Below are 17,993 nucleotides of genomic sequence, written 5' to 3'. Positions count from 1 at the left end.
ATTATTTTAATATAATGTTGTAATTTTAATATAATATTATTATATATTAATATTAACATATATACTCTATATACCATATAATATATGTGTAATATATAATATGAATATTATTTTTATTTTTTAATAAATATTATTTTAATTTAACATTAATGGATAGTCTTGGGTTCAGTGCAATACAACTAGCATTTAGAGTACTTAGAGGAGAATTGCTAGTTCTTCAGCCAATGACCAGTAAATGTCCATTTTCTCAGTGGGGCTCAGTAGAAGTAAAAGATCAGACTTATGCTATCCATTCTTGTAAGGCTCTGGAGCATAGACAGGGATCAAAGGTTCTAGCAAGCAGATAAGCAGGAGGAAAGCTGGCATCCTACTGCGCTAGTGAGGATTCTAGCAGGACTCTTTCTGAGGAGACACCCGTTCCATCTCTAAATGGAGGCATATAATGGGTTCCTACAGCAAAATTTGATTAGAAAGGAATTTCAATAACAAAGCTTAGTCAAGTACAATACATTTCTGTACCACCGGAATGTAGTCAGGATGATTTGGGGAAGCTTCAATTCTAAATGTTCTGTCCCACTGTCAGACCATGGGTAGAATGACTGATAGTAGATAGAAATAACATTTTATATATATATTTTAAGATTTCATTTATTTATTCATGAGAGACAGAGAGAGAGGCAGAGACACAGGCAGAGGGAGAAGCAGGCTCCATGCAGGGAGCCCGATGTGAGACTCAATTCCGGGACCCCAGGATCACGCCCTAGGCCGAAGGCAGACGCTCAACCACTGAGCCACCCAGGCGTCCCTAGAAATAACATTTTAAAATACTAACTAACAAATATGCATGTGGAATACCATGAGCCCAATATTGTCTCATGGTTATGTGGAGCTGATTAACACTTTTGTGAGTCACTTTGGTAAAATTGGGATAAATATCTGTTTTGCACAAAAGATTCACAACAGCTCTGTTTCAGTTTTGAATAGGAAAGAATATTATTATTATTATAGAAACTTAATGGAAACAGAAGGGGGAAGGAATCTACACATAGATGTAGGTAACAGGAGGCAATAAATGAGAATAAGGCAAAGTTACATCAAATCAGCCTCTGTAACACCCAACCTCCTCAGCTGGGAAGCCCCACGGAAACAGCCAGAATGGAGTCTGGATGGAGGCTGAAGGCCTGGGCAGAGCATCCTCCCCTCAGATGAGACTTCCAACCAACCATCCCCACAAGGGCCATATTTAGAGGGCAAACAACAGGGTTTGAAACAAAACAATTGTTCGCTTAAGTGCAATTTGGAGCAAGCTGTATTTTCATGTTATCATGTTTCTTCTTTTCAAGGAGTCTGGGCTCTGTGTGTCTCCCCTCCAGGACTCCATTCCAGGGGCCAGCCCTGCCCGGAGCAGGTGCGGGATGTGAGACAAGATTTGTAGCTCTTGGCGCCCAGAACAGAAAGACCAGTTCTGATCTAGAGGCCAGATAATATATTTTAAACAATTAGGCTCCCAAAGTTATTCATACAGCATGAGTCTCACAAACAACATTCTTTGGCCTGTCTGCGTGCATGCGGGTCCCGGTGGTCTGTTATGCAGGACAAATCACAAAAACATTTATATATACAGAACAGTATCATACATATGAGGAGAAATTCATTGGCAATTTGAGGGAAAAGAAGAAAAGCATCACAAAAGTAACTTGGAACGAAGTATCATTACAGGTAATGAAATCCCAGTTACTATGGTGATGAAGAGGAGGGCAGGGCCACTGACAATAATGATTCAGGCTTAATCAACACTATGTGGACACTGTTCTAAGTGCTTTCAAATTTCAAATATAGGGATCCCTGGGTGGCGCAGCGGTTTGGCGCCTGCCTTTGGCCCAGGGCGCGATCCTGGAGACCCGGGATCGAATCCCACGTCGGGCTCCCGGTGCATGGAGCCTGCTTCTCCCTCTGCCTGTGTCTCTGCCTCTCTCTCTCTATCTGTGTGTGACTATCATAAATAAAAAAAAAAAAAATTAAAAAAAAATTTCAAATATATAATTCCAACCCCCTATTTTTAATGTCGATAGCTCACTTGGAGTGACTGCTTTGTGTCCAGCACCAGCACCTCATGCTCACACCAGATCTGTAATGCAGATTTGCACTATCATTCTCATTCCATAGATGGGGAACCTGAGGCTTAGCATGAGAGCTACATAGCTAGTAACTGGGGGGCTGAGGTTGGATAGACATGGGTCCTCCTGAGCCCACTTAGACGGCGCTGTAGGACATAAAGTATATACTGTGTATATATGTGTATATACTGTGTATATAGTACATATGTACATAGCTTTTATTTATTTTATTTTTTTTAAGATTTTATTTATTCATTCATGATAGAGAGAGAGAGAGAAGCAGAGGGAGAAGCAGGCTCCATGCTGGGAGCTCGATGCGGGACTCGATCCCGGGACTCCAGGATTGCGCCCTGGGCCAAAGGCAGGCGCTAAACTGCTGAGCCACCCAGGGATCCCTGTACATAGCTTTTTTTAAAAAAAAAAATATTTTTATTTATTTATGATAGTCACAGAGAGAGAGAGAGAGAGAGAGAGAGAGAGGCAGAGACACAGGCAGAGGGAGAAGCAGGCTCCATGCACCAGGAGCCCCACGTGGGATTTGATCCCGGGTCTCCAGGATCGCGCCCTGGGCCAAAGGCAGGCGCCAAACCGCTGCGCCACCCAGGGATCCCTGTACATAGCTTTTATAAGAAAATGTTAACCTCTTTTCTTTCAAGAAAAATATGAATTGGGGATTTCTTATGAGCTGAGCATTGCTCTGCTGAAAACCTGGGTGGTTTTCTTGTGGCTACATGATTTTTTGTTTTCATTAAGTACCTAATATTCATATTCTTTAAAAGGGGGGCTCCTGGGTGGCTCAGTAGGTTAAGCGTCTGCCTTCGGCTCAGATCCTGATCTCAGGGTTATGGGATTGAGCCCCATATCGATGGCTCCCTGCTCAGTGGGGTGCCGGCTTCTCCCTCTCCCTATGCCTCTCCCACTGCTTGTGCTCTCTCAAATAAAATCTTTTAAAAAAAGGGGGCAGCCTGGGTGGCTCAGCAGTTTAGCACCGCCTTCAGCTCAGGGCGTGATCCTGGGGACCCAGGACCGAGTCCTACATCAGGCTCCCTGCATGGAGCCTGCTTCTCCCTCTGCCTGTATCTCTCTCCACCTCTCTCTGTCTCTCATGAGTAAATAAATAAAATCTTAAAAAAAAAAAAAGAAAGAAAGAAAGAAAGAAAGAAAGAAAGAAAGAAAGAAAGAAAGAAAGGCTCAATGCAACATTGAGTCATTTCCTGGGCTAAGCAAGCTCCTCAGTCTTTGGCACCAAAAGGAAAAAGATTGTTTGGCCCTCTGTTCAGCTGACTTCTGACCCTGTGCTCAGCTGACATCCAACAGAGTTTTTATACAGTTGTTCAAAACCAATCTGCTGGGCCATGCTCCACTCCACATTATCCAGTTTAGAACTAAATAGAGTTGCCCTATTCTACTGGGTATTTTCAAAGCATTGTTTTGCTCTTTAATGCTGTGAACTTCCTACTGACAGCCACCACTGGTGAACAAGCAAATAAAAAAAGTAAATGGAGCAGAAAATCCAAGTAATTCTTGATATCTAAAAATAACCTCAGAAAAAGTTTGTTAGATATTTACTTTAAAATATAAATTCTGAAAAAAAATTCTGCAGTAGGGTGCTGCAAGAGTTAATTGAAAAACAACAACAGTAACAATAGAACATTCTGAGAGCTGTGATTTGTAGCCCTTTATATGATTATCCACCAGAGTAAAATGAGACTTGACCTCATCCTCCTTTTTTCTACCCAGGTCAATACCAATGTGCTCTCACTTCATTCTTAAGAGACAGGAGATGGGGTTTGCCCCCTTCTCTGTAAAGGATTATCAGTTGAATCTAGTAAAAATTATTACATATTAAAGGGAGAAAAGCACAGATATCTATAAGATATTCATTCTGTGCCAGGTAATTTCATAGTTGATGTATGTTAGTTAACTCATTTAACCTTTAATGCAAAACTTAATAGTTCTACTTCATCTTCCTCGACAAAGGAAAACAGGGAAACATTGAGGCTTAAAATTATTAAGAAATCCACCTTCAAAAAAAAAAAAAAAGAAATCCACCTTCAGTCACACACCCAGTAAATGCAGACTAAGGATTTGAACCCACATCCACCCGACTCCACAGCCTGCGTCCTTTCCCTCTGGGAGCACTTCTCAACCCCGCTGCAGACCAGAGGCACCTGCAGAGCTTTTTAAAATACACAGAGACTTGGTCCCAAGTAAAATTCTCTCTATATCTACAGGAGTTAAAAGCACTTGGTAAATGCTTGATAAATGACAAATGAATTCATGACTTCCTAAGTAAGCATTTAGGTCATGGATTTTGCCAATGCCTATGTCCCTTGAGTGCTTTCAGTCTAATAAACATTTGCTGAGCATATAGAATGCTCAACATAGTATCTTCTATGGAGCTAGGCCCTTGCCATAAAGTGAAGTATCCTAGTACTTTAGAGACAAGCATAAGAACATCTGTGACATGGATAGATTGGTGCCAGAAGCTCTAGAGAGAGCCCTGGAGCATTCTGGGGAAAGAGAGATAACGTTTGGTTAAAGGAAGTAAGAAATTTTCACTAAAGAACAAGTTATCACTGGAACTGAACCCCGGAAGAGGAGTAAGATTCCAACCACAGTGGAGAGAGGATACTCTAGAGGAGATGCTCCAGAGACTTGTGCCAAAGACAGAATGTGTGATGGGCATTCAGAGGGCAAGTAGCCTAGTTTGAAGCACAAAATATGTGCAAGTTGGTTAGAGCTGCAAAGACAAGGAGGACTTTGAAAGACTGAGACATTAGTTCATAAGTCAGGCAATGAGAGCTACTGGAAATTTTGAGCAGGGAGGTTTCAGATTTACAGTAGTCCCCCTTATCCTTGGGGAATATGTTCCCAAACCCCTAATGGATGTACTGAATGGATGTAGTGGAAAGTACTGAGCCCTATATACACTATGGTTTTTCCTATGTATATAGGAAATACCTATGAAAAAATTTAATTTACTTATATATGTATAAAATATATACCTATGAAAAAGTTCTATACCTCTATGCCTATGGAAAAGTTTAATTTACAAACTAGGTAAGAAACTAACAACACCAATAATAAAATAGAATAATTATAACAATATACTGTAATAAAAGTTGTATGAATGTGGCCTCCCTCTCTCAAAATGTCTTACTATACTGTGCTCACCCTTTTTTTTTAACAAATTAAGAAACATGTTTATTTATTTTTTTTATAAATTAATTTTTATTGGTGTTCAATTTACCAACATACAGAATAACACCCAGTGCTCATCCCGTCAAGTGTCCCCCTCCGTGCCCGTCACCCATTCACCCCCACCCCCCGCCCTCCTCCTCTTCCACCACCCCTAGTTCATTTCCCAGAGTTAGAAGTCTTTATGTTCTGTGTCCCTTTCTGATATCTCCCACACATTTCTTCTCCCTTCCCTTATATTCCCCTTCACTATTATTCATATTCCCCAAATGAGTGAGAACATACACTGTTTGTCCTTCTCCGATTGACTTACTTCACTCAGCATAATACCCTCCAGTTCCATCCACGTTGAAGCAAATGGTGGGTATTTGTCGTTTCTAATGGCTGAGTAATATTCCATTGTATACATAAACCACATCTTCTTTATCCATTCATCTTTCGATGGGCACCGAGGCTCCTTCCACAGTTTGGCTACTGTGGACATGGCTGCTAGAAACATCGGGGTGCAGGTGCCCCGGCGTTTCATTGCATCTGAATCTCCGGGGTAAATCCCTAACAGTGCAATTGCTGGGTCGTAGGGCAGGTCTATTTTTAATTCTTTGAGGAACCTCCACACAGTTTTCCAGAGTGGCTGCACCAGTTCACATTCCCACCAACAGTGTAAGAGTGTTCCCTTTTCTCCACATCCTCTCCAACATTTGTTGTTTCCTGCCTTATTAATTTTCCCCATTCTCACTGGTGTGAGGTGGTATCTCATTGTGGTTTTGATTTGTATTTCCCTGATGGCAAGTGATGCAGAGCATTTTCTCATGTGCATGTTGGCCATGTCTATGTCTTCCTCTGTGAGATTTCTCTTCATGTCTTTTGCCCATTTCATGATTGGATTGTTTGTTTCTTTGGTGTTGAGTTTAAGAAGTTCTTTATAGATTTTGGAAACTAGCCCTTTATCTGATATGTTATTTGCAAATATCTTCTCCCATTCTGTAGGTTGTCTTTGAGTTTTGTTGACTGTATCCTTTGCTGTGCAAAAGCTTCTTATCTTGATGAAGTCCCAATAGTTCATTTTTGCTTTTGTTTCTTTTGCCTTCGTGGATGTATCTTGCAAGAAGTTACTGTGGCCAAGTTCAAAAAGGGTGTTGCCTGTGTTCTCCTCTAGGATTTTGATGGAATCTTGTCTCACATTTAAATCTTTCATCCATTTTGAGTTTATCTTTGTGTATGGTGCAAGAGAGTGATCTAGTTTCATTCTTCTGCATGTGGATGACCAATTTTCCCAGCACCATTTATTGAAGAGACTGTCTTTCTTCCAGTGGATCGTCTTTCCTCCTTTGTCGAATATTAGTTGACCATAAAGTTCAGGGTCCATTTCTGGGTTCTCTATTCTGTTCCATTGGTCTATGTGTCTGTTTTTGTGCCAGTACCACACTGTCTTGATGACCACAGCTTTGTAGTACAACCTGAAATCTGGCATTGTGATGCCCCCAGCTATGGTTTTCTTTTTTAAAATTCCCCTGGCTATTCGGGGTCTTTTCTGATTCCACACAAATCTTAAAATAATTTGTTCTAAGTCTCTGAAGAAAGTCCATGGTATTTTGATAGGGATTGCATTGAATGTGTAAATTGCCCTGGGTAGCATTGACATTTTCACAATATTAATTCTGCCAATCCATTGTGCTCACCCTTCTTGTGATGATGTGACATGATAAAATGCCCACGTGAGGAGATGAAGTGACATGAATGATAAATGACCCAGGCACTGTAACATGACATTAGGCTACTACTGACCTTCTGAGGATATGTCAGTAGTTTATGGATATGTTTCTGCTTCCAGAAACGGTGGAAAGTGAAACCACAAATAAGGGTGGACTACGATAATCAATGTTTATTGAATGTCCTTGTTTTATAGATTAGGCAAATGAGGCTCAGACAGATTAAAATACTTGCCCAGATTGAAAGTGGCAGGGATGGAAATCTACAGAGGTCCTTGGTGATCCCATCACGCCACAGCCATTCCTTGGGAAGGTTCATCATGTCATAGGATAAGCTGGACTGGAGCCAGGGAGACTGAAGCTAGGGAAGCTAGCCAAGGGAAATGACTGAAGTTTCCTTTACATACATCCAATGAATTGCTGCCACACATAAAGTGATTCTTTTTTTTTTTTTTAAGATTTATGTATTTATTCACGAAAGACACAGAGAGAGAGAGAGAGGCAGAGACATAGGCAGAGGGAGAAGCAGGCTCCCCACAGGGAGGCTGATGTGGGACTTGATTCTGGATCCTGGGATCACGCCCTGAGCTGAAGGCAGACGCTTAACCGCTGAGCCACCCAGGCATCCATATAAAGTGATTTCAAACATAAGGTAGTCTCCTATTTTCCCCAAGAGAAGATGCTAAAGGATTTTTCTGATCTGAATGCAGAAACTGGCTAAAGGTAGAAGGAGCCAGAGTTTGACATGAGTATTTAATAAGCCGCTCTTATTGAGTCTGGATCTTGAAGGCAGCAAACTCTCTGAATAGAATTGCATACTAGAAAGATAAGGCAGCAGTGAAGAGTCTGGGTTTGAGGCAAAACAGGTAGGCAGAGAGGTAAGGAGAAGTCTGCAGAAACCCAGTAAGTGTGGTGGCCTAGAGGTGAAGGTGATGGTTGGGAGGAATGCGTGGAAAAGACAAGTGGAAGAGACACTTGTCTGGTGTATAACAGGATTCCATGACAGAGTAGAGTCAAGGTGACTCCAGAGTTTCTGTTTTGAGCAGTCTGGTGGAGAGAGGGCCACTGACGGTGAGATGCAAGGTACATTGATGAGGACACATTTACAGACCTAGGGAGTGGCATTGGGAAGGGAGAGATAAAGGCAAAGGATGGGAGAGGAAGGATGTGGCCAAAATACAAGCAGAAGAGTCAAGAGGGGTTGCTGAGCTGGGGAAGAGGCTGGACTCTGGGGAACTTCATTCGCTCCCCTGCCTCCCCCACTAGCTTGGATTTCAACATTGTCTGGAGGGGCAGTCGTATGGTACCATTCAGAAGGATTCTCTTTCCTGCTCTGATAATTACAGAAGGAGCAGGAAAATATGGCCATTACCACTCATTTCCTCTCAGGAAAAGCTAAATCTCCTTCAACAGGAATATGATATTTCATTGATATAGAACAAAAATTGAACAGAATGAAAACAATCTTCCTTCAAAGACAAGAGTAAACAGAGTCGCTGACTATAATCACTCCTGTCTCAGCTGTTGCCAAAGACCAGAAAACAATTGATCTGGGAATAGGGTGATCAAGTTGTCCTGGGTTGCCTGGGATGGCCATGGTTTTAGTTAGCACTGAGAGTCTCCCATCCCAGACTCCCTCAGAGTCACCTCAGCCAGAAATTAGACGTGGATCCTAATCCTAATTCTATTGCTGGTTGGCTGTGAAAACCTGGCACACAGCTTTTTTGAGCAGAGTTTTCTTATCCATAGATTGAGAGGAAGGGCATCTCTTTGTACATTTCTCCCTTGCCAGGTGAGTTCATTCAGTCCCATGAATTTAGACATCATGTATTGCTGTTATGATATTGTGGTATTATGATCTGAAATATATATTTGGTCTTCACCCCCTTTCCTGGCTCAGAGCTCCTAAAACCCCTGGAATTCCCTAAGTGATCCAAGCCATAAAGGTGTCTTTATGTTAATGAGGTGACTTTGGAAAATCCTTAGTGATGTGGGAAACACAGGCAGAAGAAAACTTATTAATTAAAATTAAATTAAAAGTAATTATCAATTAAAATGAAAATTATTACTACCTACAGCCCATTGACAAGTCCTAGAAACAGGCAGAGTGACCTTCCTCTGGGAGCTCAGATGCATCGATGTTGACACTTTCCTAAGGGCGAAAGGCAATCTTCGCCTGACCCCCCCAGGATCCTATGAGTCTACTTTAAACATATAGAAATTCCTTCAGAAGCTCTCTTTTTCTCTACACCACGTCTCCCATCCGCCAAGATACCTGTTAGGAATCACCCTCCAAGAGTACGACCCACTGACATACATCCCAAGGGTCTCATGACTGAGGGTTTGCTAAACATTAATAAATGATCTTCCCAACAATAGCTAGTAGTCCCCTCAGGGTCCTAGAAACCTTTTGTCCAAAATTCCTTGGAGATTTGTTCTGTCCCTAACCCCCTCCCAACTTGAAAGTATATGTAATCGCCACCTCTCACAACCCCAATGCAGCTCTTCCTGCCCATGGGTCCCATCCCCAGGCTTTAATAAAACTACCTTTTTGCACCAAAGACGTCTCAAGAATTCTTTCTTGGCTGTCAGCCCTGAACTCTAACATTTTTCCAACATCACTTAGGTCATTGAAAAGGGGTTGGTTGCCAGAGGAACCAACTGTGTGATCAGATCATTGGAATTTCAATCTCAGCCCCTCACCGCCAAGCCAACCCCTCCTGCTGAGATGGATGAGGGGCTGAAGATTGAGTTGAATCACCAGTAGTCAACGTTGTAATCAATCGCGCCCATGTAATGAACGCTCCATAAAAACCCAAAGGATGAGTTCAAAAAGCTTCCAGGCTATAAAACTGTGGAGACTGGGGAGAGTGGCACACTTGGAGAGACACGGGAGTTCTACCCCCTTTCCCCACACCTTGACCTCTGCATTTCTTCCATCTAGCTGTTCCTGATTGATGCCCCTTCATAATAAACCAGTAATATAGGGACTAAAATGTTTCTCTGAGTTCTGTGAGCTGCTCTAGCAAATGAATGGAACCCAAGGATTGGGTCATGGGAACCTCTGATCTATAGCACAGGTGAAACCCTGGACTTTTGATTGGCACCTGAAGTGGTGGTGGGGGTGGGGACAGTCTTGTGGAACTGAATTAACCTGAATTCCTTGGGGAGACAGCGTCAGAACTGAGTTAAATTGTGGAACACCCAAGTAGGGTAAAGACTTGCTTGGTGATATGAGAAAAACCCCACATATTGGATCAAATGACTCCAAAATTTGTACCTCCGGGTCTGACCATCCCCTGTCACCCTCAAGCTACAGATCTGAATTTCCAGCTGCCTGCCCAACTTTGTCACCGTGTAAAAGCCCGCAGATATTGCAAGGCTCGAACAGAACTCGTGATTTTCTCTCCCAAACCTGTTCGTCCCCTAGCTTCTCTTTCTTAGTAAATGACACCACCAAGCCGCCAAATGCTTGAACCAAAAACCTAGGAATCATCTATGATTTCCTCATTTATTCTGTCTCTATTCTAGGCCAAAAAGCAAGTTCTGTGGGCTCGACCTCTAAAATGTATTCCCGATCCATCTACTTTTCCAAGTAGTAGCCAGAGGACCTTGTAAAAATAAAACCCCAAGTCCTTGCTACGGCCCATGAGGCCCTCCCGATCTGGCCTCTGCCTTGCCGTCTCATCCCACCCCTGCCCGGAGCCCCAAGCCCCTCTCTCCCTTGGCTCTGGCCATCCTGCCCTTTCCCTGTCCCCCGGCTGCACTCTGAGCCCTTGCACTTGTTTGTCACTTTGCCTGGACTCCTCTCTGCCCAAATGGCAGCTTTGTGCAGCTGGCCCCTTCTAGCCTCTCGAGTCTCGGCTCAAATGTCCCCTCTGCGGGGGCCCGCTCTGACCATCCACCCTGTGCCATGGCAGATGCTGTCCAGGGGAGCCAGAGCTGGGCCTGAGCCATTTGGACTCGTGCCCAGAATACAGCTTGGGGGGAGATGGGCCTCAACAGAGTGATAGCATCTGCAGCGGACCCCGAAACCAGGGCAGAGCGGGAGCAGCAGCCACATGGCTCCCAGCCCAGGAGGTGCCGCCGGAGTCTCCAGCGAGACTTTATGAGAACACAGAAAATGCCCAGAAAACCAAATGAAACGAAACAAAACAATACAAAACAAAACCCAAAAAAGCAAAAATAAGAGTTTTAAATATTAGAAGCCCTTGAGAATTGGAAGCAAACTTTTTTTTTTTAAGGTTTCTTTATTTCCAGGGGTGGGGGAGCGCAAGGAGAACTGGAGAGAGAGAGAGAGAGAGAGAGAGAGAGAGAGAGAGAGAGAGAGAGAGGCTCGGAGCCTGACACAGGGCTCCATCTCACGACTCTGGGATCTGGGCCTGAGCCGAAACCAAGAGTCAGATGCTTAACTAACCGCACCCCCCAGATGCCCCTGAAAACAAACTGGGAAATGTGAAATAAGATCTCCTGATTCCCTTCCCCTTCATCCTTCCACATGCTTTGGAATGGAGGAGTGAAGGGTAAACAACCAAGGGTCAGGAGCTGACCGGGACCTCTGCCCCGCCAGGCTGGCCACTTCCCCCAGGCCTGACCGAGGGAGCCACCAGCCGCGTGTGAGCGAACACGGAGGCCCGTGGTCACAGCTTCCCTGCGACTTGCCATTCTGGTTTCTGAATTGAGACCACGTTTGAGACTTCCAGTGACTCTGGGGCTTTCTGGTCCGGAAGAGTGCCCAGAAAAGTCTCAGGCTTGCTGTAGGTGGCAAGGGAAAACTTTACATTTTTAAGAGACAGAGACAAAATAAAGCCATATTGGGATCACGTCCCAGGAGCTGTGCTACCTTATTACACTGCCCGACAGTAGAGTAGCCCAGCCTGGAGCTAAGGCAGAGTGCTGGATTCCAGGCCTTTGGCCTGAGGCTGTAAAATGTGATCAAGGCTACAGAGTGAGCTGTAGGGTTACCAGAGTCTCATCTCCTTGGTCTTGTTTGTCCAGAGGCTTTTCTGTGTCTCAAAAATTAGCCTTGATTTTACTCAAGAATTCGGTGAATTGTCACTATTCTTTGTCTTTCAGGGATCTCAAATAAAGCTGTATTAGAAGGATCTTTAAGGATTTTATTTGAGAGGAGCAAAGGAGCAAGTGCACCAGCGGGGGGGGGGGGGGGCGGTGAGCAGCAGAGGGAGAGGGAGAAGCAGGCTCCCACTGAGCAGGGACCCCAATGTGGGGCCCCATCCCAGGACCACAGGATCACGTGCTGAGGAGAAGGAGACGCTTAAGCCACCAAACCACCCAGGCACCCCAGAATCTTTTCTTTAAGAGAATTTAATTTTGTGCGTCCCCTTAAGTGATATACTTGAATATACGTATTAACTTGGGTCTTTCCTGGTTCTGATGGCCTGGAGGACAGCTGGAAGGTCTTGAACGGAGGAGAAGAACCAAATGAGCCAGCCCTGGGTCTGCAGGGGTGTTGCCAACTTTGTCACACATGCCAGAGCAGAGCATTCTCCCTTCCCAGAGGACAACATTGCATCTATGATGCCAGGTTCGGGACAATTTATTGGTGGTGCAAAAGAAAAATGTGAAAATCCCCAGCCCACTGACCCACGAGACTCCTTTACACCTAAAATCCCGAGCAGCCCGGGTGGCGCAGCGGTTTGACACCGCCTGCAGCCTGGGGTGTGATCCTGGAGATCCGGGATCGAGTCCCGCGTCAGGCTCCCTGCATGGAGCCTGCTTCTCCCTCTGCCTGTGCCTCTGCCTCTCTCTCTGTGTGTCTATGAATAAATAAATAAAATCTTAAAAAAAAAAGACATTTACACCTAAAATCCCGTTCTCACTTGCTAGTTACCAGTTTAACTCGAAAGAGCTTGCAGATGGAAGCTAAGACACCTTTACGGGGAACACCAGGCCTCCACAGCCTAAAGCCAGGGAAGCAAGTTTTCTACTTTTGCATTATCCTGAGTCGGTGCTTCTGCCCACAGCCAAGAACATGTTCCTTAGGAAGATTTCTTGAAGGTGGCTGTTGTCCTCATCCTACGGTGCCCAAGGTACATTTTGTATTGAATAATGTTGACCAAGAAAGAATTCACTGAAAATTTCAGTAGGTAGGCATTTACCTGGGCAATTAGAATCGCAATCCTGGAGGCAAACCTGACCCTTGCTCTGAGGAAGACAAAGGGCAGGCGAGGTCCTACCTGCAGTTCCCATTCAGATGGCAAGCAAAACGGGGGTTGAAAATGTGTTGGGGGGGAACCCTGGGTGGCGCAGCGGTTTAGCGCCTGCCTTTGGCCCAGGGCGTGATCCTGGAGACCCAGGATCGAATCTCATGTCGTGCTCCCGGTGCATGGAGCCTGCTTCTCCCTCTGCCTGTGTCTCTGTCTGTCTCTCTCTCTCTCTGTGACTATCATAAATAAATAAAAATTAAAAAAAAAAAGAAACTGTATTGCGGAATTGGTTGGGTTAATAGGCAAATGAGGGAATGAAACTTGTCAAATCACTTGGGCTCTTTTCCAAGTGAGGAATGTGGGGGAGTCAGATGTCACAGTGAGGTGAGGAGAGAATCGGGTCCTTGCTGAGGACCGGCTGCTGGCAAGAAGTTCAGTTTCTCTGAAGAGGACCTACAAAAATTCCTCCTCCCTTAGGGCCTCCCAATCCTATTTAAAAGAGATTCAGCTAGGATTCTTGCTGCATTTTGTTTCATGTTTTTGTTTTGTTTTGTAAAGATTGTATTTATTTATTTGACAGAGAGAGAGAGAGAGAATGACACGGAGTGGTGAGCACAAGCCGGGGGAGCAGCAGGCAGAGGGAGAGGGAGAAGCGGGCTCCACACTGAGCAGGACCCCAGGATCATGACCTGAGCTGAAGGCAGAGGCTTAACCAGCTAAGCCACCCAGGCGCCCACCCAGTTTGAAACCTCCTTTGTACTAAGGAGTGCTTATCTTGAAGAAAAGCATATTGGTGGTGAGTTAGAAGATACAATGTACTTAAATCATGACCCAGCTTTTTGATACATTTACCCTTGGGCTGAGTTTTACATGCCGGGCCTTGCCCAAGTCCTGGGAATTTCAGGGTTGTAGCACAGTTCAACAATCATTAATGACTTTGTGTTTATATGCTGGGCACCTTGCTAAGTGCTTTACAGATACATCCCCACTAAATCCCCGTTATCTCAGGATACTATAAGCCCCATTTTATAAATGTGCAAACCGGAACAAGAAGCAGTGAAGTGACTTGCTCGAGGTCGCAAAGCTAGTAAGTGGTGAAAGTAAGATTCAAACCCAGGGATTCAGATTTAAGTCTCCCTCACAAAGTTTTGGAGACACTAATTCTGTCTGCGATCTGCTAAGCCAGTAGTTCCCAGCCCTGGCTGTGCATGAGAACCCTCTAAGGAATTTTGAAACCTCTTCCTGGCCAGATTTGCACCCTAGACCGATTAAACCCAGAATCTCTGGGGGTGGGACTCAGGCATAAATCATTTTTGAAAACCCCCCAGGTGATTCCAATTGTAAACCACCTGTGCCAAGCAACCCTAATTCTTTCCACCCGTTAACTTTAAAAAAACAACAACAACAACAATAACAAAAAACTAGAAACAAGTTCCATTGTGTTCCTTTCCACAAGCAGTGGTTGAGGCGGCTGCGCCTGGGGCTGTCTGCATGCTACCCTCTCCTTGAGGACCCAGCTGTCTCAGGCCATCATTTTACTATCCTGAAACAAAAAGGAAGGAGTGATTACTATGGTAGATCTAGAATGCTTAGATTTATGATACATTTTAGAAAGATTCCCCAAATGTATTAGTGTTACTTTCAAAGGAACTTTAATATTACAGCAGAATTCAAAAGACCGCACTGCCTTTGTTGCTATTAAGAAAAAAAAGACGGACACCTGGGTGGCTTAGTGGTTTAGCGTCTGCCTTCGGCTCAGGGTGTGATCCCAGGGTCCTGAGATCGAGTCCCGCATTGGGCTCCCTGCACAGAGCCTGCTTCTCCTTCTGCTTGTGTCTCTGCCTCTCTCTGTGTCTCTCATGAGTGAATAAATAAAATCTAAAGAGAGAGAGAGAGAGAGAGAGAGGGGCGCCTGGGTGGCTTAGTTGTTAAGCATTTGCCTTGGCTCAGGTCATGATCTTGGGGTCCTGGCAAGAGAACCCTGTGTGCCGGGCTTCCCGCTCAGCGGGAGTCTGCTTCTCCCTCCAGCCCCCCCCCTCCCCACCGCTCCTAAGCACTCTCTCTCTCTCCCTCAAATAAAGTCTTTTAAAAAAAGAGAAAGTGAAAAGAAACAAGGGTGAGATTCACAGATTCATATGTGGGGTGCAATCATTGATCCTGGCATTAGCACTGACAGCTTGGAAGTGCTAAGACATGGATGCTATAAAAAGGGCTGTGAAGTCACTTGAAGTCACTCCTTCATCGTCACAGGAAGGAGGTTCGCCTTCATGGTGCAGTGGACAGAGAATGGGTTTTCACAGAGAGGCAGACGTGGGTTCCTATCCCAGCTCCCCGCTTGCTAGCCGTGGCGTCCCGCCTCTAATTAAGTCTCCGTTTCTTCACCTGGCAGGACTGCTTTATTGATTAGAGATGGTGTGCTCGACGCTCCCAGCACTGTACTCGGTACAGGGCCACAATTATTACTAGGTGACAGACACCGTGTTACCTACATTTGTCCTCTCACTTAATCCTCACAACAGATCCTCTGAAAGATGCTATCATTTCCACTGAAGGGAAGTGAGCCTCTGAGCGGCTCCGCAATTTGCCCGGGTGCACAGTTGTAAGATGCCAGGTTAGGATCTGTCTCCTGCACCTGAGGCCTGTGTCTGTTTTTCCTGGCCGTGTGGCTGCCAGCCCTTGTTTCATAGGCCATCCCATGGCTGATTTATCCATTAGAACAGAAATAATGAAATAAAATAAAAAGGCAAACAGACATTTTGGGCTCTATGGATAATGAAATAAAATCAAAAGGCAAACAAAAATTTGGGGCTCTCTCTCCGGCATGTGGCAATGTTATGAAAAATGCTATTGGATCAGAAAGGGCAATTTTATTTATCCCTTTTGCTTTAGTGGAGTTCTACCTGGAGAAGGCCTAGCTAAGAAACTAAAACTGCAAAGCTCGATCTGGCAATAAGTGCCCAGACATAGCTCTCTGCTGGGTTAAAAAATCTGAGTGATCCGTTGTCTGATCATGTCAGGATCTTCTAATAGATTCCATATTCCTAAGAGAATTAATGGTGCTGGTTTCGACAGTCTTCCATGGAGGGTGGTGTGGGGAAACAATCTGAAGTGATTTAAGGAGACTTAAATATAGCTGAAATAGTTTAGGAGCTCAGTGCAAGAGAGACTGGGAAAGACAGCCCGCTGGGTGAACTATTAACAATGAAATTTCTCTCACCCTGTCATAACCTGTCTTACTGTGAACCATGTTGAATGAACCAAAACCTTAGGAATCACCATGATTCCTTCCTTCTTTTTTTTTCTTTTTATTTATGATAGTCACAGAGAGAGAGAGAGAGAGAGAGATCGGGGTAGAGACACAGGCAGAAGGAGAAGCAGGCTCCATGCACCGGGAGCCCGACGTGGGACTCGATCCCGGGTCTCCAGGATCACGACCTGGGCCAAAGGCAGGCGCTAAACCGCTGCGCCACCCAGGGATCCCTCCTTCCTTCTTTTCACTTCCTTATACACATTCCATCAACAGATCTTAATGTTTCTATTTCCAAAATAGAAACTTCTATCCATCTACCCTATTCCTTGCCACTAACATCTCTCCCCGGGGCCACTGTGGGAGCTTCCTAAATGATCTCCTGCTTGCATTCCTGCCTCCTTCCAGTCCATTCGCCTGTTAATGTTCTTTCATTTATTTACTTTTTGAAAGATTTACTTAATTGAGAGAGGGAACATATGCCCGCAAGGGAAGGAGAGACTCTTCTAGAGGACTCCCTACTGAGTGCAGAGTTGACTCTGCTCCATCTAACAACCCATGAGATCAGGACCTAAGCGAAAACCAAGAGTCTGCGACCCAACTGACCCGACTGAGCCACCCAGGAGCCCCTCATGTTAATATTCTTTTTGCAGTTATCACCATCTTATAGTGTTGATTTATTTCTTTTTGTCTGTTTTTATAGTCCATTTCCTTCCTTAGAATGCCAGCTCTATGAGGGCAGGGGCAGGTCTGTTTTACTCCTCACTGTATCCCAATCTCTGACACATTGAATCTTCTTGATAAATACACAAGGAATAAATGAAAGTGTGAGTGAATACATAACTTTAAATATTAAGTCATGTTTGTAAGTTATCTACCCAGAAAATTATTATGAGATTGGCTTCCCAGACTGGGATGGGGAAAAGGACCTTCTATATTTTGATGACTCCTGAAAAGAATATGAGAACAATATGTTGGGAACATAATAGGGAGGAGGGCTTGCAAATGCCAATGTCTAAGGGCTCAGGCAGGTAACACCAATCTGGGGCCTGCCGTGTATAAGCCACAATGAGTGGTGGGGCCATGACAACCTACAGACCCCATGACTTCAACAAATGCAGCCATATCAGCTCTAGCCAACTGTGGCTGCTTGGTAATAAGAGCCCAGGGGTGTAAGATCTACCAAGTTTTCAAAAGAAGATGGGAAGTTTGTGTATCAACTAGAATTGGGTTTGCCTGTGAGTAATGATTTGAAAACAGTAGCTTAAGTGAGGTAGAAGTCTCTCACAAAAAGGGGTCTGGGGTGTGCAATCCTGGACTCATGGAGGGTCAGTGGAATGAGGGACCTAGGCTTCTTCTAATTTATTGCTCAGTTCAACATGGCTTCCATTCTCAAGGACGCCTCATGAGCCAGTGGACTGCTGTGGCTCTTGCCATTACCTCCTCATTCCAAGAAGCAGGAAGGAAAAGGAGAAAAGAAAGGGCCTGATCATTCTTTTATAAGGAGACTTGCTGAAAGCTTCCATGCCCCACTATTACTCATTTCATTGGC

Source organism: Nyctereutes procyonoides, unplaced genomic scaffold, assembly GCF_905146905.1.
Source record: "Nyctereutes procyonoides isolate TBG_1078 unplaced genomic scaffold, NYPRO_anot_genome, whole genome shotgun sequence".
NCBI lineage: Eukaryota > Metazoa > Chordata > Mammalia > Carnivora > Canidae > Nyctereutes > Nyctereutes procyonoides.
Note: the sequence above shows the minus strand (reverse complement) of the source record.